Source organism: Ambystoma mexicanum, chromosome 2p, assembly GCF_040938575.1.
Source record: "Ambystoma mexicanum isolate Mex_15411 chromosome 2p, UKY_AmexF1_1, whole genome shotgun sequence".
Lineage (NCBI taxonomy): Eukaryota > Metazoa > Chordata > Amphibia > Caudata > Ambystomatidae > Ambystoma > Ambystoma mexicanum.
In genome coordinates, this window is record NC_090923.1 from 104,457,768 (window position 1) to 104,478,145 (window position 20,378).

Sequence of the window (20,378 nt, forward strand, 5' to 3'; positions counted from 1 at the left end):
AGTGCATAGTGACAAGGACACATATATTGGCTGTAATGAGCCTTTGGCATGATAGATCATGTTGAGAGTGGATATGCCGTACTGGCATCCACTTAAAAAGGAAGAAATTATGACTCTCTAAGATGGCCGCCGGTTTCGTGACTGACTCTCACCAGTCATGTGTATCCTAAACAGGAGACGAACAATGTTTTAAATATACGGACGCGGGGCACCTGACCGGGAATGCCGGTCTGCTGCCTCGCTGCCCATGGAGCGATTACTGTACATCAGTGAGTACTGTAAACATGAGGGTGACACTGCTAGCTATATTGAATTAAGCGCAGAATTGTGACGCGATTCTTTCTAATATTATCGCATAGATGGTTTTGTAACCTTAAGGACCAGTAGAACACCTGAAGTGCCCCATGTGGTTTGACTCAATGGATTTGGGAGAGCATCCTTCTGTTCCGTTTATTGTATTTGAGTATTGTCAGCACTCAAGTAACAGCAAATCAAGTGACAGCAGAGTTTGTCTTGTTTTTTGCATATATAAAGGGTGACTCTAGGGGAACAGAAGAGGTTGGTGACATGATTTAATGCATTACTTAAGAGTGTAAGAAACATGACAATATTAGTGTAACACAGTGTTATTGTTATAGGAATAGTGAAGAAAATTCTAGTCTACTTAAGAAAAATAAGGCACTGCTATAAAGCCTTTGAAGAAGGATAAGGAGATTTATACGAAACGCACCGGCAAAATGGATAGTCAATTGTTTAATGTTCTTTTGACTCAACATATTAAGCTGTTCTACGTCTAAAATCTTTTGAGGTGAGGTATTGATGTGAAATCACAAAAGTGTTGATGACTATGTTTTTCTAACTTGAGAACTCTATTAAGTACTTGTTATATATTTGTAAACACTTACAATTAAAAGTCTTTGTCATGAAACCTGTTTATTCAACGTCAGTAATTCTCTTTGAACTTGATAACAGATTTCCAAAGACATAGGGCCTCATTACGACCCTGGCAGTACGGAGTGAACAGCGCCGTAAAAGGTGAGAAAACCAGACGTGCTTACCGGGTCCCGCGAGGGGAAGATGGAGCAAACAACGGGCCATCTCGTAATGGCCCGTTGTTTGCTCTCTCTCCCATTCCCATTCAGCCCTATGGGGGCTGAATGGGAATGGGGAAGGACCGGGTCCGGGTCCTTGGAGGGAAGAATTACCGGGCCTTCCGAAATCAGAATGTCCCGGTAAGTCCTCATTCCGAGGACCCGGACCCCGACGCGATTTCGGCGGCAGCCATGCCGCCAATAGCGGCATGGTTACCGCCGAACTCGTAATGAGGGCCATAGTCCTGTAGGAGTGCATTTGGGTTACCTGTTGGCAACACCAGGCTGTTTTGGTTAGAATCTCTATTATGTCTCCCTAGGCCGGGTAACGATACCCAATTGCACCTGAAGTATTCATGAATCTATAAAATTACATATTGCGATTATTAAGATCAAATTCATAAAAGTCTGTTAGCGCACCTCACCCCCCTTTTTTTCTAATATGTCCCAGTATTTTTATAAATAGGCCAATCTTTCTCTAGTGCTAATACCTTGCACCTTTGCCTTTGCACTGGTGCACATTTTCTTGTAATCTGGACCGTAGATATAAAGGGCCTGATTTACAGAAGTGTTTTACAATGGTGCAATCCCATTGAAAAAACTTTGTAAGTCAGGCCCAACATCTCTTCAATGCTCCATGCCTCCCTCAACATGGAAACGGAAATAACCCAGCATTCAAAAGAGCCAGGAACCTTGTTAAAATCGAGTTTAATAAAACGCCAATTGAATTAAAAACATCAAAAATGCAAAAAGGAAATATATTCAGCCTACAATATTGTGATGTTAGTGTTGCTAAAAAAATGTTTTTCACACAAATAAGTCCAAAAACACTGTATAGACCCGAGCCCTGTCAGGATGCTGCAGTGCCATGCACTTCTTTTCACATTTCACCAAGATGCTTCACTGGACTTTTCCTGACAAGCTCTAATATTAGTGCTTGACATGGCTTTGCAAGTCTGGGAGTTCTGGGGCTGCACAGGTAGGGGATATAACCAGTATAAATGGGATTCTAGCATGAGTACACATCTTGAGAGTTTTCCCACAGAGAAACAAGTTGACATTGGTAGTCTCCACTGATTGGGTGGCTGCTAAACATCTCTATCCCTTGTCTTGGCAAGACCACCCTTGAAACAAGCATCATCTTGCATGTCCTAAGATTCCCGCTAACCAGATCTCACTGTTGACTGTGTGACAAGGACACAAGAACTGAGACACCTGCCTGCTGGCAGAGCTTACATGATCTGTGACCCACACCTCGGATGCCGCTTGCTGCATCCATCCTGATCCCCTCCCTCTGCCCCGGAGCTGCACCTCTGCCGTACCTGAGGGATTTGCTATTTACCCCAGGTTTGGGAAGTCCCATCTCCTTTATTCACAAGCTGCTGCCTCACTGTGAGGCACTATGTGCAGTGAGTCCTCCTGTCACCAGTTCCCCAGCGACTCACAGAGCATGACCCCAGAGGTCTCTAATCCTAACTCACACTGGGAATTTGACAGCAGGAATCGAAAATAGCCACCTGAGCGTGTGCGAGTCGAGTTGACCCCACCAGAGAAGACCTGACTGAGAGGGGCCATCAGTAAACCACATTCTGCTTAAAAGTGTAAATCTTCTTAATTTTGTAACTATTGTTTTTTAAATTTCTTTTATTGTATTTCATATTTGGTTAATATCAAATCTTACCCTTTCAAGTAGTACACATAGAAAAGAAGAGATATTCATCAAATCCCTCACCAATAAATAATATTAAAAATCAATTGCAGCTATTTAAAATCATTACCATAGTTCCCATAAAAATATTACAATTCATCCATTTAAATAAAAGAGATCCTTAGAACTGAATCCCCTGACTTACAATTGTGATAACAGACAAATAACATCATAAATAAGTTATGTTTATCAGGATTTACCAATTTCTATAAAAATATCTTGAAAAAAAGCAACAACCGCCACAGTCAAAGATACCCGTTTGCCTTCTAATATACTCGACCACATATTTTCAGATATGATGCAGTGGTTGAAGGAAAGAATTTTCATAAATAAAAAATCCACCTCTGTACTAGTGATGGGCATTTATTTAATTATAAGACGATAAAGCATCTCCAAACAACTGGATTTACATATTCTGCATGTACGGTCGCTCCTTAATATCCCTGGTCTAGAACCCACTACCGCCAATGTGTAAAACAGTTTAAGCGAAACCTCAAGTATCGGGCCCAGGTTTTCTCTGAAGGAAACGGCATGAGATACAGCCTGAGGGATCTCTGGTTGGATTATTGGGACAGCAAGGTCTTATATAATTTCAGTCCAAACAGATCTTCTTCATCTTTAATCTTGTCCCAATTTTCATTTTCGCTGTGAGGGAATCGGCATAGATCCTATCCTCGTGCAGATTCCCTTTGCATGAGTTCCCCATGTCAGGCAGTATCTTGACTGACTTAACAGGTAATACATCTCTCGGCTCACCATACAGGGTGCCTTCCAAACCATCTATGATTTTGAGATAAGTAACCAGTCTCCGACACTTACAGGTATACCACCACGAGTGGAGACACATGTCCAACTTGATTACACTAATAGGAACTGACTTGGGGAGGCCTAAAACAGCTCTCCAAATCTTCGGTTCTTGTGTGTTGAAACATTTGTTCTTCTTAAGATCGATCAGATCAAGGTCATACATCAGGTACGGGGTAACGTTTGTTGGATACAATTCAATAAGGGCCCTAATGAATATGCACATTTCTTAAGTGTAATCATTTTCATAATAGGGATGAAAGCTGCAACCTTAATTTCTACTCTTTCTTTGGTCAATTTTATCATTGAGAGTTTTGCTATTATAAAACCCAGATATTTGAAGTGATAAACGTCCTCTACCACCTGACCATTTATTACTCAACTGGGCCGAGAGCCCTTTTTGGTCTTCTGTAGAGGTAAAGTTCTGGATTTACTCAGATTGATATCCAGCTTATTCTCGGTAATGTAGTCTACACCCCTATTTAATCTATGTTGTAGACCTCGCGGTGTTTGGTCTAGAAGTAAAATATCACCTGCATAGGCAATACAGCCCACTATAAGCATAGCAAGCCTGGGAAGAAGTATGCCTGCTCACGTATCCATGCACCACAAATCTGAGATGTATAGATTACACAAGGTCGGGCCACAAAACAGCCCTGTTTTAGGCCCCTTCCCACCATCACAGCCCTTGAGGATTCCCCCTCCTGGTTTAATCGAACTCTAATATTTATATCCTGATGGAATAATATTAACATATTGAAAAGGCCAGGGTTAATACCACCAATTATCCAGAGCAGCCCCAGGTCATCACTACTTCTCTGCACAGTGCCTGCTCATTGGTTTGGAGCCAGGACACAGCACCTGCATGCCAGTGCGCTCTTACAAATGGGCATTAACACTACTGCTGCACGCCAGTGCGCTCTTACAAATGGACATTAACACTACTGCTGCACGCCAGTGTGCTCTAACAAACGTGCATGAATGCTACTGCTGGATGGCAGTGTGCTCCAGCAAATGGGCATTAATGCACCTGCTGGACGCCAGTGTGCTCTTACAAATGGACATTGATGCAACTGCTGGTCACCAGTGTGCTCCTACCGGTGGGCATTAATGCTACTGCTGAATTCCAGTGTTCTCCTACAAATGGGCATTAATGCGCCTGCTGGACGCCAGTGTGCTCTTACAAATGGACATTAATGCAACTGCTGGACACCAGTGTGCTCCTGCCGGTGGGCATTAATGCTACTGCTGAATTCCAGTGTTCTCCTACAAATGGGCATTAATGCAACCGCTGGACACCAGTGTGCTCCTACAAATGGACATGAATACAACTTCTGGACGCCAGTGTGCGCTAATGCAACTGCTGGACAACATTGGATGCCATTGTGCTCTTGCAAATGGGCATTAATGCAACGGCTGGACAAAAGTGGGCTCCTACAAATGCCCATAAATGCAACTGCTGGACTCCAGTGTGCTCCTGCACATGAGCATTAATACTGCTGCTGGATGCCAATATAAAAATATAAAGGTAAGATAAATACATAGCTTGATAATTCAGCTAATTTAAAAAATAACATGTGGTATCAGCACATGAGAGAGATGGGGAAGAGAATGTCAGGTGACAGCTGATTCGCATGTTCTGTCATCCCTTATGCCATGAACGCATCTAGAACATTAATTGCAAGAGAAATAACTGCACACAACGCAAAGTGCCTCATCCATCTGGCAGCGTGCACAACAAGAGGACAATACGAGGGAAGATGGGCCACCTTACGATGGCGATCGAAGAAATCATTTCCATATAAAGATGCTTAAATGAAAAGTCAGAAAATGAAAAAATACATAAATTGGTATATGCTCATATATTCAACCAAGACGGGAGAACAAATAAGGGTTGCTGAACCGAAGAGGGTGGGATGTGCAGATATACAGGAAACACCGGGATTGCCAGGATGCTGGGAGAGACCTCAGCTATTGGTATATGGACGAGTTGCCACCTGCACAGGATGGGAAGAAGGAATTCTATCCTGCAGTGCACATTTATCAATGAAAGAAACAGTGGACATTGTGCAAATTGTAAACGACGGATGCCTAAAGTCATGGGCCAAGTATTACACGTTACTAACATGGGTTGATAATGAAGCAGGACCGGTGTCCATAACACCAATAAATAATGCAACAACATTCTTCAGGAACAAGGGGCTGGTTCTAGTTGGAGAAAATAATGGATGCAAGCGGATACTTGAAGTACCAGGAATGAATGGAGGAACTGCTGTGCTAATGGATCGCTATTGGGCCTCTGGATCCAGAGCTTATATGGAGCTGCCTAAAAATTGGGGAGTAATATGTTCTATTGTGGTCATACATGGTCCTGCATTAGTGATTCTCCAAAGTGACCTAAATATGAAAGAGTTCGCAAAAATGGATGTACACAAGAGAAAGAAGAGGTCGCTTAACCTCCTTCGGCTGAAGAGGGAGAACTGTTTCTCAGAAAAAATCAATAGCAGCCTTTGACGATATCCCAGCGGACCATACATTATTCAGCAAGACAGCAGTGATATTTACAGCCATATTCATGCCAAGAATCCAGACTGCAGTAAATGCCAAATGGTTACAGATCACTAGGTGGGAGCTGCTACAAACGATCAACATGAAAATAAAAGGATTTAATGTGATCAAGGAAGAACTGAGGGCAATCAGGCTCATGACCCTGCTGAACAAGTATGTCCTGGACTTAATTACAGCAGTGGAAGGAGGCTTGTGTGCCAAGATCGAGCCTTCTTGCTGTACAATCACACCTGCCCATGAAGGAGAAAATGGAAACCTGACCGAGGCAATAACTATGCCGACAACCCTGCATACGAAGATAGAGGATGAAGTTGATGAGTCAGAGGAAGATGATTGGTTTTCATCTCTGTTTTCATGGATTCCAACTTGTCTGGCAAATGCCTTCACACTACTTGGAGCAATATTAGTGTAGGTATTGCTAGGTTTCTGTATTGCAAGGATCATTATAGGACAATGCAAGAAGACAGCGATAAAAGCTATTAGGATGAAGATAATGAATGATGTGAACAGTGACCATACACCAAAGACTGAAGACACCACCCGTGATGACATAAAGAAGCGTTCGCTGGCACACCCAGGAATTAAGTTTCATTACCCAAAGGATCATAAGAACTATATTGGGCATTGGGTATTCTGTCTACCAACTGGATAACGCTGTCACATGACCTGCAGTGTGTATGAGCATATAAAGAATGCAGGTGACCTGAGGGGGGTGACAAAGGTATGGAACCCGTGGGAAACCAAGATATGGAAAAAAGATGAAGAAAATTGAAAAAGAGGAGCTGGTCGAGGACTCGACCAGTGGGGGGAATGTAGAGGAGCAGGTGTACATGTCACATGTATCTCCTATGCCCTCACCTCCATTATACAGGAACAACAGTAGAAGAGCTCTGTGTGACACAAGGTATTGTCACAATACTGCATCAAGTGTATGAGAGATGATATTTACTCAGACAACCATATTGAATGTACCCATGAACTAAAAGGTTAGTGGGAGACTTGCATGAACCACTAAGCTTTGAAGAGCTGTAAAGAAAATCTGACAGCTGCAAAGCAATGTCATGAAGAGAAAACATAATGACACACTGAAACGATATGCAAACATTTAAAGAATGAAGATGTAATTGAAGTAAGAAGAGAAACGTGTAATCAAATATGAAGAAATCATGTGCACCAAAGAAATAAGCGAGTAGAGACCAAGTGAATGTACATACGTGGAAACGCAAGGTATATGAGACATATAGAATCTTGCTGCAGTAGAAAATGTACCAGGACTAAAGCGGCCATGAGAAAAAATGGACAACGGACTCGTGTTGAAACCAATCCAGCTACCTCAGACACAGACCAGTGCTGCAGAGTCCGGAGACGCTGGAAAAATAGCTTTGTGTGAGGAATAAAGAGGTGTCTATTGGCCTGGGATGAAGGATGCCACATCAAGTAATAACTGCAAGGCACAAAGGGAGTCAAGAGGATAAACCATGTACGTAAGACATATTTCTCTTAAATTAAGCTAAGAAGAAAGTATTTGTAAGTGGCAAGTACTGGACAGTCAAGGATGCAGAAAGCTTATGTGAGGTAGAGCAACCAAGTCTGCAGAGGCCAAGAGGAGTAGAAGTGATTCAGAAGTAAAAAATAAGAGGTATTCATTAAGCTCCAGACAAAGATAATGGTATACCTCCAGAACAGGGAACAGGTTGCAAGGTAAACTATAAAGAAGAAACCTTGGCTTGGGGCCTGACTGATGACAAATGATGTACTAATTGGGCAAGTGGGTAGTAGTCTGACGTTGTACACTGCAACTGAGTTTCATTTAGCTAACATGCTGCTAACCAGCCAAACGTCCAAGGATGGGAGAGATGTCAACCAATCAGAGGGTCTATATAGCAACATACTATACAATGTTTCACAGGCAAACCTGCTGCTGTTATTCTGCTATAATCTGTATTATATGTATTAAGAGGTGGTTCAAGGCATGCCTACTAGATAAGGGGCATCCAGTGATATTACCAATAGTTATATAATATATCGTTACATATGTTCCCTTAACCAATCCCTCCCCTCAATAGGTTTTTACAGCTTGCCACGTAGGATGATGTCATAGATTACACTTGTTGAGGTATAAAGCCTTTGTATAATCAAAACTTTGGGTGTGAGTGCGTGGACTACATTTCATTGTTCGCCAGATTGCCCTACTTTATTTGAGCTGATAATAAAGTAGTATTTTGCCATATTCTTTGAGTCTGTCCAGTTATTTGTTTCTGAGGTCATTATAGGTAATTTCATAGAGCACATGAGATGCTCCAAGGTGCTAGTGCACTTTATGAAGAAGAAGTCCTAGGATCAAGGAGAAGGATGAAGGACTAGAACATAGTACTAGGATTGAGGAGGAGGACTTGGTTGATGGAGGATGGAGGATCAGGACAATGGAGGACTCCGGTGGTGGAGGACTAGAGAGGGAAGGACTGGGACTAAAGACTGGATGAAGGATTTAGACAAATGACTAAAAAAACGGAGAAGCTCTAGGATGTAGGTGATTGATTAGAGTGAAGGTGAAAGACTTGTACTAAAGATTATGATGAAGGAAAAGGACTGTAGTGAACGTCTATAACTAAGGTCTAGTTTGAAGGAAGACTAGGATGAAGGAGAAATGACTGGGAAAAAGGACCAGAATCATGTACTAGAACAAAGGACCAGGATGAAATCCTGGAACAAAGGACTAGGACTAGGAGAAAAACTAGGATGATGGATTAAGGATTTGGATGAAGGGGAAGCACTAGGACACACAAGAAGGAGAAGGACTAGGAAAAGGAGCAGGAATAAGGAGAAAGACTAAAATAAATAAATCATAAAATGAAGGCAAATGAGAAGGACTAAAATGAAGGATTAACGACTACGATGAAGGGAAAGGATGTAGTAGAAGAACCTGGATGAAGGAGGAGTAGAGAAATGGAGAAGGATTATGATGAAGGAAAAGGACAGTGACAAAAGACTATGATGAAGTACTATGATGAAGGAAAAGGACTATGCCGAAGGACTATGATGAACGATAAGGGCTTTGACAATGGACAAAGCAGAAGAACTTGGATAAAAGACTATCATGAAGGAAAAGGTTGAGAATGAAAGACTATAATGAAGGAGAAGTCCTATAATAAAGGCAAAGAATTAAGATGAGGGAAAGAGACTACAACAAAGGAGCAGAATTATGATAAAGGACTATGATGAAGGATAAGGCCCAGAACTAAGGACACAGACTATGAGAAAACAATGTGATTAAGAACAAAGTGCTGGACAAAGGAGAATGACTATGATGAAGGAGAAGGTCAAAGAAAAAGTGCTATTATAAAGAAAAGGGGAATAACTAAAATGAGGGATAAAGGAGAAGTACTATGATGAAGAACTGGGATCAGCGACTAGAAGATATAATGGTGAACAACGATGCAGCCAGCACACACCAACAACATTGCCGGTTCCATGTCAACTACATTTTCAGCTTTTCAACACCCTTTCTCTGCTCTAACAATGGTCTGGCCACAAGGGACCTCATTACGAGTTAGGCGGTAGCCATGGTGCTATTAGCACCATGGCTACCCCCTTACCGCATTCCGGGTCCGGATTGGCGAAATAGGGACTTACCGGGTCATTCCAACCTTGGAGGACCCGGTAAATCCCCATTCCGAGAACCATTCCCCATTCCCATTTGAGCCCCTATAGGGCTCAATGGGAATGGGGATGGAGCTAATAACGGGCCCGCTAATAGCGGGCCCGTTATTAGCTCCCTGGTTCCTTAGCGGCTCCCGCTAAGGGCGCCTGCTAAAACCAGGCGCCCATAGCGGGACCCACCAAGGGACCTCGGAATAGAGCGGTAAGGGTTTACCAGCACCGGTCTCCTTACCGGTGCCTGTTAACCCTTACCGCCCACCTCGTAATGAGGCCTAAGGTGTCTCTAAATCACCTCTATATGTGCCAGAATCAAAGATACAGTTCATTTAATCTATGCATTAACTCTAAGCAGCATCTTCTCCTGGCTGTACTGAGCTCCATTGGCTACTAGGTGACTCATTACACCTACAGCTGTGCGCAATAAACAGCAGTGATGCAGTGGTAACTTTGTTACCACTGCATCACTGCTGCATTAAACGCACTGCTGCACTATAACTTTGGTGGTGAGGGAGTTGAAAAACCTCCAGGAAATGGAATAATTCCACCACCTTATCTCCAAAAAACAGCCAAATTAGCGGAATTACCACTGGTGGAATTACAGCCGGTGGTAATTCCGCCAGAATCCCCATGGAGTACAAATGGGGGCTAATACCGCCATACCACCATACCACCACTTCCGACCAAGTGGAAGTATGGGTAATTCTGTTTAGACATTTTACCAGTTTAGTGGTATTCTGACAGATTTGCTACAGGAATACCACCAAATCTATGATAAGGCCCTTTCAGAGACTGTGAGTTGCACAAGGAGCAACCCACAATCATGGATATATACCTTGCATTACTAGATTTAATTGTTAACATCTTGTTGGTGAACTTCAGTCAACAGATGATGATGATAGCAGAAATGTGCCCTCTTCAAACACCTCAAACAAAGGACAAAGCATCACAGAGCATGGCATGTCGGTATGCGGGCCTTAACAAATGCATGCCTTCTGTCCCATTTGCGCTCGAGGGGCACCTTTTTGTATCTCCCTCTGTGTGCCTGCTTCTTATCGGTGGGTTCATTCATAAAAAGGGAATTCACAGACATGCTCCCTGAAAATGGGGCTGTGGTGGTGGAAATGCCTTTAGGAGGGACAGGGCCTCCTAATCCTTGTCCTACCACTTTTCTTTGTGTGTTTTCTCTATTTTTTCTGCCACAGAGGGCCAGCCTGGACCTCTGGCAGTACAGTTCCTCATGTTTTTCCTTTGCTAAACAACACCCATGGGATACCCCTATGGCACCCATGGGTGGGGGTACACCATTGTACCCCTTATGTGTGTTTTTGGGGCACTTTGTATGTTTCCTACAGAGGAGGGTATGGTCTGGTGGCAGCTAGATGTTGACTTGGCAGTGGCTCTGAGTGTCCTCCATTTTTGGGACACTCAGACCCTGCATAGGAATGAATCAATGGATTCCTGATAGAAGGCAAGATGGCCACTGTGACCCCTTGGTTTCTATTACCTTTTGCCTTGTTTCCCAAAGTCCTGGGAAGCCCTGACACTGTCCATTCCTCTTGATTGGCAGTTGGGTGGAAATGCCACATATGGCTCTGGGGCTGCCTCCTGTCAGACTGACTGGGCGCAGGGGCAGTGTGTTGTGGGTACAACCTATGGGTGGGACATGTGTGCATGGAGTCTGAAGCTAACTCACACTCTGTGTTGTGGGTGTCTGGGTCTGGTGTGTGTGACACAATGCCTGTGACAGCCCTGACTGAAACTGGAGTGAATGCAGTGTAGAGTGCTGAAAGGCTGGGTACCTACCTCAATCCACATTCTTTGTTATTGGTGTCTGGGTGGAGCGAATAGCCTGAATGCCTTTGAGCCTGATTGGCTTCCCGCCTGCATGAATGCCCTTCTGTGTGGTTGACTGAGCCTGACTCAGTCTAAGTGAATGGGGACCAAATGTGTATAACAGGGGGTCACTCACTCACCAATTTGTTCAGAAGCTGAAGTCGAAGCTGAAGCAAGAAGAAGCTGTTCCTTGAAGCCCAGCTGCAGGAGAAGTCTACTGCTGCATTTTGTATTTGTGTAGAGGACTTGCGAAGGAGCCCTCTCCCTTGAGCTACAAGGGTCCATCGTGCAACCTGCTACTCTTCATCCGTAGTGCCCTGGAAGCCAGTCCTGGGTGCCTGCCATCCGCCATAGACATCTCGAGTTCAATAAGTCCATTGGTGTCACCCAGTGTCCGGAGGAGCGCTTGTGACTGGAAGCCCATTGATGTCTACTGCCCAGAACAGAGGGAACCCTGGCATAGTGCTGCTCGACACCCAGAGCTGCAAAAGTTCCAAACTGCCAAAGAATACTTCAAGGGATATCCTTACCATCATCACTGACCACTTTTTCCACCTGGAGAAGGTCCAGGGTCGCTGAGTGCAGAGGAAGGTCCGCCGGTGGGCTTCACACCACCAGAATCCAACGAAGCTGTCCAAAGGGTCCAGACTTGGCAAGGTTCCATGCTCCACTCCACTGGTCGAGTCGAGGTTACCAAAAGCCGTCCAGATGTTCGTGCTGTGGCTGCAGCACCGAAGAACTGAATTTCCTAAAACAGCGTTATTTCCGCAACCCGACATCAAAAGTGGCCTATGCACCTGTCGCCAGCAGAACTCATTGAAGTGTCCCAGAGGTCTTACTCTTGTGCGCCAAGCCTTTAAGGAGCCCACAGCAAATTTCATCTTTCCAGGACTTCTACAGTCAGAGAAACCATTGACCAACGGAGATCACCACGAAGCGCCAAACTGCTGCAATTGAGAAAGATTTTGGTTCCATTTTCTTCATAGACCAACATCCCAGTGGCTCCTTTTCCAAGGGGGGTCCATCCTCGGAGGGAATCATCGACTGAACCGAGAAACTCTGCCACTTGGCCTGACAAGGCACCAAAGGTACTGTGACGAGGAAGAGCATCTTCTAGCCTCAGGAGTCATCCAGGTGTCCCAGATTCATCTTGGAACCTGTTCTCCGGCAGCCTCTCTGGTACTTAGGGATGGTAGAACCTTTAAGAAAAAAGCAGAGGGTTATTGCACATTTTTGGACTGGGCTGTAAAAGACAAGATAAGTTACTCCCTAACCTTTCTATTATAGGTTGCCCAGGTGGGGGGTTCGTCACACAGAATTGTGTATCTCGTCTAAAGAAAGCATTTTGCCCCTGTTCATCACTAAGCTGCCATTCTTACCTATGCTATGCTGTTACACCGACTTAAGAATGAATTCACATGCCTATTTAAAACTGTCTGCAGTTGGTGCATTTATTACTGAATTAGTTTTGTGTGGTACCACATAGAGTGCATACATTTGCCATCCTTCGAATAGAACGGCCTAAGTACACAGTGTTATGATTTATATGTATGTATAGTACTGAACCTTATTTTATATAAAGAAGTTGGGTTATCACCTAACATAGTGTGTGGACATTCCTTTGTGGAGCTTGAGGGCTCACTGTTCTTAAGAACCTTCCTGCATCACCTCCTGAGTGCTTAAGCCTTGGTTGCTCGTCCGAGCTACCATATAGAGAACCTTGGCTGGGGTGCTCTGTGCCTCTGTCCCAACCAAAACAAGAGGACAGAAGTACAGATACCCCCCTCCAGTCTTTACGTGGACAAACTGATTGTCAAGTTGCATGGTTTGTTTTAACAAATCTTAAGAACAATTGGGCACCCTGTATGTGTCACCCTGATGGTAGTGCACTGATTTTGAAGGGGGGGGCAGGGTGGCCACTGCGTTGGTGCATTTATAGACTGTGGACCTGGTCCCATCTAGAGTCAAGTCGGCTATGGCTCACTTTTTCTTGTGCGATTTCAGATTTTCGAACCAAGGGGAGGAAATCCGCTGGCTGCACTTGGCGTAGTCCCTGGTTGCACTTGGGGTAGTCCCTCTGTGCTGCACCAAGTGCAGCTAGGGACTGAATAATCCTGACTGTGAGGTTCAGCACTGACCTCCCTGCCCCCCCCCCACAATTATCAGCACAATCGACGGATCGACTAGAAGTGTAACTTCTCAGAGTTTTGTCATTTCTATGGTTCATTTCTTAAGTATTCTTGTTTCGACTTTCAACAATAGTTGGGTCTGCGAATTGGTAGAGTGAAAGCATGGGTGCCATTTTAGGAGGGGACAGGGGTATTTACCCCCACCTCCCCTCCCAACGTTTGTGGCACACCATTTTGTTCCACTCATCTGGCATGCGCCCCTTTCATTGAGATGTCATGTCCCTCCCCCCAAACATTTTCAGCAAAGTTATTCCACTGAGAGCGAGTAGTTTGAGATGAGTGTGGAAAGAGACTGTAGCATAGCAGTGTGTGAAGAGACTGCGGCATGACAGTGTGGGAGGACACTGCAGCATAGCAGTGTGAGAAAAGATTGCAGCAGAGCAGTGTGGGAAGAGACTGTGGCATAGTAGTGGGGGAAGAGACTGTGGCATAGCAGTTTGGGAGGACACTGCAGCATAGCAGTGTGAGAAAAGATTGCAGCAGAGCAGTGTGGCAAGAGACTGTGGCATAGTAGTGGGGGAAGAGACTGCAGCATAGCAGTGTGGGAAGAGACTGCAGCATGACAGTGTGGGAGGAGACTGCAGCATAGCAGTGTGAAAAGAGACTGCGGCCTGGCAGTGTGGGCAGCGACTGCGGCATGATAGTGTGGGAAGAGACTGCATCATAGCAGTGTGGGAAAAGACTGCAGCAGAGCAGTGTGGGAACATTAGGAAGGAAACATAAGCAGGATTCCCAGGAGCAGCCAACTATGCAGGATGGACCAGTGATTCTCTCCCTCTATCCTTGTGTTCTATATCATCTTTTTTGCTTTTCAAGACTCAATTTAAAACCTATCTTCTGACTTTGTAATCTGTTGGTTCCCTTCGCTTTTATTTGCTTATGTGATTGTACCGTTGGTACTTTTGTACAGCGCTTGTACACAAATGTGTGGTCTCGGGAGAACGAAGGCACGAGTCAGACTGGCAGAGTGTCTCAGTAGCATCGCCCCCTCATCAGAGATGCACGTACTCTACCTATATGTACACGTGTGTGCACGAATTATAGCAGCGGCAAGTCATCAGAATGCAGATATCCTGGCCACGTTGTGGCACGAGTGTTGAGTATATGTGTGCATGGTGCGACAGGAAGGCAGGGCTAGCACAGAGCAGTGATCTGGCAGCAGTAGTTTCAGGAGGTGTGCGGAAGTTAGAAGTAGGGTGTGTGTCTGAAAAGGAACATTCCCTTAGGGAGGGGTCCAGCAGAAGCTGATGGGTTTTCAGGCTAAGCCTCATGAATATTCATGAGAGAAAATGTGCATACGCTTATTTATTTTATGTATTGTTAATTTGTAAAGCACCTATACACAAGGGTTTCGTGGCACTGCAAGGCAAGGGGGGTAACAGGAAGGAGGAAAGTAGCGATCTTAATAGGCCATGAAACATTCAGATCGAGCAAGTGCGGTAGCGAGAAGTGCAGGGGAAAGGGAGGTGGGAAGTGCAGGAGTTGGGTAGAAGAGGGCCCATGAGAAGCAGAGCGCCATGGGGGCCAGGTGTACAGGACCAGGGGGGGGGGAGAACAGAAGGAAGGGGGGTTCACAACTAAGTGCAATGTAAAGGGGCTAGAATGCTACAAGGGTGCAAGCCGAACAGCTAAGTGTAAGCAGGGGCCTGTGAGGGCAAGTGCAGGATAAGGGTTGGGATGGTAGGGGGAATAAGTGCAGAGGTAGACTGGGCACGGGAGGGCCTGATTTATAGTCATTTGATGCAAATTTATCTCAGAAATATTAATGAGAGGTATCCTGAAAATCCGACCTGGATCTTGCTCTCGAGACCTGGACTTGGACAATGCTGCAGACTGTCTTGAGAGACAAGGCACATCCACCAGCAACTGAGACGACCAAAGTAATTTCCAAAAGTACCTCAGAGAAAGCAATTTCAACCTGTGTGATCCAAGTTGGAGAGCTAACACTGTACAATGGTACTGCTTCTCTATTTATCCACGGAGCCACCTTGAGTATATGGTGGGAAGATGAACTCAGGTGTGGACTGGCTCACAGGAAGCTCTGGAGATTTCTCAGTGGGCCTCTGCACTTTGGGCCTCTTTTGCACGTGAACCCCGGTTTTCTGCTCTGCTTCACTTCCCTTCACGCTGTCCCCCTCCTTCCAGCTCTCGGCCACATCCCCTTCCAAAATGTTTTGTGAGAACCCCTTCAAACCCAAGTTAGAGGGCTTGAGCTTGCTTGCAATATACAATATGGGGCCACTTTGGAAAATATTACGGGGCCTCTTTTGATTCCCAGTCCACCCCTTGATTAACAGATTCATTCTCAACTTTAGGTAGGGAGAAATAATCCAGGAAAAGTAACGCAATGGTAATGGAAATTCATTTGGATAAGGAAAGGGCAGGCACTGGAGTGCAGACAAGTTACATAGAGGTGGTAATGGACCAGAAATGACCAGGATCTGGGTCCATATGGGTGTGCATATAGTATTAGAAGTAGGTTGCCAAGCCATTGCGACTCATATCACACTCTACATCACATCCTTTAGAGAGCACCAGGGCTTGACCCGGTTACCTCAGGCTTGGCTTTGATAGTGCAGATAAGGTACGTAGAGGTGGTAATGGACCAGAAATGACGAGGATCTGGGTCCATATGGGTGTGCATATAGTATTAGAAGTAGATTGCCAAGCCATTGCGACTCATATCACACTCTACATTACATCCTTTAGAGAGCACCAGGGCTTGACCCGGCCACCTAAGGCTTGGCATTGATAGTGCAGACAAGGTATATAGAGATGGTAATGGACCAGAAATGACAAGGATCTGGGTCCATATGGGTGTGCATATAGTATTAGAAGTAGATTGCCAAGCCATTGCGACTCATATCACACTCTACATCACATCCTTTAGAGTGCACCAGGGCTTGAGCCGGCTACCTAAGGCTTGACATTGATAGTGCAGACAAGGTACATAGAGGTGGTAATGGACCAGAAACGACCAGGATCTGGGTCCATATGGGTGTGCATATAGTATTAGAAGTAGGTTGCCAAGCCATTGCGACTCATATCACACTCTACATTACATCCTTCAGAGATCACCAGGGCTTGACCTGCTACCTAAGGCTTGGCATTGATAGTATAATGCCATCAAGGTGCTCACCTTTCTATTGAATCATCTCCCAAGTTCCCACCGCCTTCGGTGGCAGAGATTTGAGCCCTTTGCGGTCCACACTTCTCCAGCATGAGGCATTATTGTTACAGCCAGCAGTGGCTGCATGAGCAGGGACTACATCTGTCACGCCCATGCTTCCCTTGTGGATCCCTGCGCCTGCCTTTTACCGGCCTCCGCAAGACTTCCACCTTCAAGCTCTGTCTTGTCAGAAGCAGGTTGGCACCAAAATACTGAGAACTCGCCCACAGTTTTTCTATTCCTTGACTTGTTACAGTTCATTCAAGGTCCTACTTGATCCGGGATGGTGTGCGTACAGAGCATGCAGAATACCGAATAAACATAATTCTGGTTACTTAATCATCCATGAGACATTTAAATTGCCTGAGAATCTTTGGCACCGTCTCAGGCACTACAAACATGACAATCGAAGAAAGACCTCTCCACTACCGGCTTGGCAATGACGTTTAAGGCAGGAGAAACTAACGCATCACAATGTCGGTGATTTTTGAGAATTCTCTAAAAAGTTACAGTTTTACCCTCTGCCTGCCCTTTACAGAGTCCTTATTCGTAAAATAGGATTATGGACAGAAACACGTATGACGAGGTCACCCATGATTCAATGAAGCAAGCATGTGTACCGTGACAATGTCAACACAAGTCAATAAACTCAGTCCCGGATTCTTGTGGTTTTCATTAGGGGCAATAATTAGAGATAGCTAAAGGGAGTAGCTGTGTCTATGTTGCTGTTTACAGCCAGTATGGACCACGATCTGTCTGTGTCCAATGATTGAACTAATCTATGTAGCAAGCTATTAAAAGAAAGTCAGACTACAGATTTTGGTTGTTTTAATAACTGGTTATTTGTGCTGGCATTCGATCAATGTTCATTAACATCTTGCAACATCCAGATTTTGAAAATATAAAAATATGTAGTCAGCCTCCTATGGGAAATATATTCTTTGGGATTCAACTTGACGGAGACATTCTTTCTTGTGGTGTTTCCCAGTATCTGTTACTTGAGAAAACAAATAATTTAATAAAAAGTCAATATTCCTAAAAATAATCATCCCCTCCTTTTCTAAAACAACATTAGAAATTTTGATTTCCCAGACCATAGTTGAATTATTAAACCTAACAGTAAGCTTGGTGCAACCTGGGAGATCCTGAATTTTAATCAGTGCCATCACTTATCAAGTATCTCCAGAACAAGGTTTCCGGGAGATGTCAAATCTGCTGAGTTAAGAAGGGAGTTAGGGATGTACTGGGACAGCATCCTTTGAACTCTCCTTCCCTGTTTAGTATGTTAGGTGTCCATCATTTACTCCATTAAATATTAAGATAACAGTCCTGGATGAGAGACCATTGAAAGCAGGACACCTGTGAGAGCTGGACGTCCCCCTGCACAATTGCTTCAAGGAGCACCCTAACCCATTAGAAATCTGGGGCTTCAGCTGTCCTGTTATAAACACACAAAATATCAACAACAACAGTGGCCTGATGACATTATTATGTCTCTGAAGGTCTTCCACCAAAAGTAGGACTCTATTTCAAAACATAGCCAAATAAGGGTCTGGCTAACCACGGCCTACAGAATCCCTCAGCGACAAACCTTATGTGCAGTTTAGTCAATGGTTGCGTCATTTCACGTATGGCTCATTGGCCTCACTCAAGGACGCCACACAAAACAACACAAGATATCAAAAGAAATTTTGAGAACAGAGTCTGAAGTACCTTAAAAGGATGATGTTAGAGACGGCTGTCTCACCAACAAATGTATTATTGGCTATTGATACCATTTTAAGGGGATTGGATCGATAGAATCTAAATTTGAAAAAACAGTAACAACCAAGCACTTTGATTAAACAAAAAGAAGTCCTGAACAGTGTAGAATGAATGAATACCAGAAGGGAATATCCTCTCTACGAGTCAGATATCCACACACAGAAGATTCAAATTCCTAGATGAAAATCTGGAAGATCTGGAAAAAAGATTGCAGCGAGATAACATTGAAGGTCGACTTGATCCTGATATTGCCAATGCCGGAGGACTTGATGCATGTCTGTGAGATCCTTCTCCACTCCTACTTAAAACCTCATTGCAAGAACCATGGGGGAATCACCAAAGGGAGTCTTCTAGAGTTCTTTTTAAATTAAATATAGGTGGTCATTACGAGTCGGGTGGTAGGAGTCGGACCACACGTCCCTTACGGGTCCCGTTAGGGGACTAGGCCGCTAATTACGGGCCTGCCATTAGCAGGCCTGTAAATAGCGCCTTCCCCATTCCCATTGAGCCCTATGGAGGCTCAATGGGAATGGGCAATGGTTGGTGCAATGGGGACTTACCGGTACCGCCAGGGTCAGACTAGACCAGTAAGTCCCCATTGCACCATTGCACCACACCGGACTCGGTCCCGTTATTGGAGGCAGTCATGGCGCAAGTATCTTTTTATTTAAAGGATAAAATGTACTCACCACCAATGTTGCTCCTGCCAGAAGAGCGCCCCCATGCTACAAATAATGTTGAGATCCTGCAGAAGAGACTCTGGAAAGCAATGTGTGAGCGTCTGAGAGTGCACTATGAAAAAGAGCTAGCTGTCACATCAAGCAAGGGCAGCCTTTTCCTTGTGACAGCAGCGAATCGTCCATGATATAATTGTTCGGCTATCCATCGAACGCCTAACGTTGAAGTCTATCCAATTTCTAAGTCTTCCCAATTATTTGCAGGAAAGGCACAGGGAAATTAGATGGTTTGTTCAGGATCACACAATTTGATCAAGATGGGAATCAAGTCATTACAACCAAAGTCTTCTTTTTAACTTTGGCTGAACGTGTGCAACACCACGCTACTTTGCCAAAGTATTCATATGTATATGGGTTGTTGGCTTTGTGTAAGGATACTGTTACGTTTGGCTGCAATGATCACAGCACAGGAGGTAAGTCGTCAACAGTTTTATTCAAGTTGCATGGTAAGGAGACCCCCCTCCACCACAACCAGGGCAACTGACCGGCGCTCATTGTGCAGGCACATATATATCCTCATGGAATAGAGAATAATGCGCCATCACCCCAACAACCATGAAAACATTCCTGAGCACCAGGTCCAACAGTACAACAGAAACGAAAGTAAACACACCTTTATACACAAACAATGAATATACAAATGGCCGACATACACAGGTACAACACTGTTAAACCTTATGTGAGAGTTAATGAACGCCTAACTGATCCAACATAGTTGTGCTTGCTGTGCCCTTCCTGTAGAGCAATCTTTCTATTATGTGTGCGCCCAAATCTCAGACAGTCTCCGGCACATAGTGGCTGAATGCTGCTGTCACTGAATCATAGCGCTACCTCTGGTTCCTCCTCTCCCTCCAA

General features: G+C 44.6%; 1 protein-coding gene across 1 annotated transcript in view; it reads left to right on the forward strand.

Moving 5' to 3' along the window:
• The window catches only part of COL7A1 (collagen type VII alpha 1 chain), a 782,081-nt gene that overhangs the window by 55,212 nt on the left and 706,491 nt on the right, over nucleotides 1-20,378 (forward strand). The window lies entirely within an intron of this gene.